Source organism: Sinocyclocheilus rhinocerous, unplaced genomic scaffold (genome assembly GCF_001515625.1).
Source record: "Sinocyclocheilus rhinocerous isolate Xijiao unplaced genomic scaffold, SAMN03320098_v1.1 scaffold3693, whole genome shotgun sequence".
NCBI classification, from domain to species: Eukaryota; Metazoa; Chordata; class Actinopteri; order Cypriniformes; family Cyprinidae; genus Sinocyclocheilus; species Sinocyclocheilus rhinocerous.
Window position 1 is genome coordinate 118313 of NW_015630705.1, and position 433 is coordinate 118745.

General features: G+C 39.0%; 1 protein-coding gene across 1 annotated transcript in view; it reads right to left on the reverse strand.

The window, feature by feature from the left end:
• Positions 1–267: 267 nt before the first annotated feature.
• The window catches only part of pdcl3 (phosducin-like 3), a 5906-nt gene continuing 5740 nt past the window's right edge, over positions 268–433 (reverse strand). Inside the window, exon 7 of the mRNA XM_016553218.1 lies at positions 268–369. The gene's annotated coding sequence lies outside the window, so the exon portion shown is untranslated. The remainder of the gene's footprint in view (positions 370–433) is intronic.

Below are 433 nucleotides of genomic sequence, written 5' to 3' on the forward strand. Positions count from 1 at the left end.
TGTAGTGAAGTGCAGACCACTATCAATTTATGTGAACATACAGTCATAACTTTTGTGTTAGACAATATGCTGCGTTTTAGATAAAGTAGGAATAATAAATGTAATTATCCACACATGTAAAAGGGCATCACAAAAAAAACAAAACTATTTTTACTCATTTTAAAATAAATGTGACCCTTCAGCACAAAAGCAGTGTTAAGTCGCTGGGGGATATTTGTAGCAATAGCCAACAATACAAGAGTAAAACACTCAAATCAGCAGTTTTGATATAATGCATGGTGTCAAGCGTTGACTGTATTATTAGAGCTCTTATAAAACAATGTAAAGGCGTGGTCTGTGGTCAGTAGTTGGTGTAATGATGGCCGGTTGGAATCGTTGTGGAGCGGCTCGCGGTCGTGGCGAGTCTGTTTGTCGTCGTCGTCGTCGGAGTCCT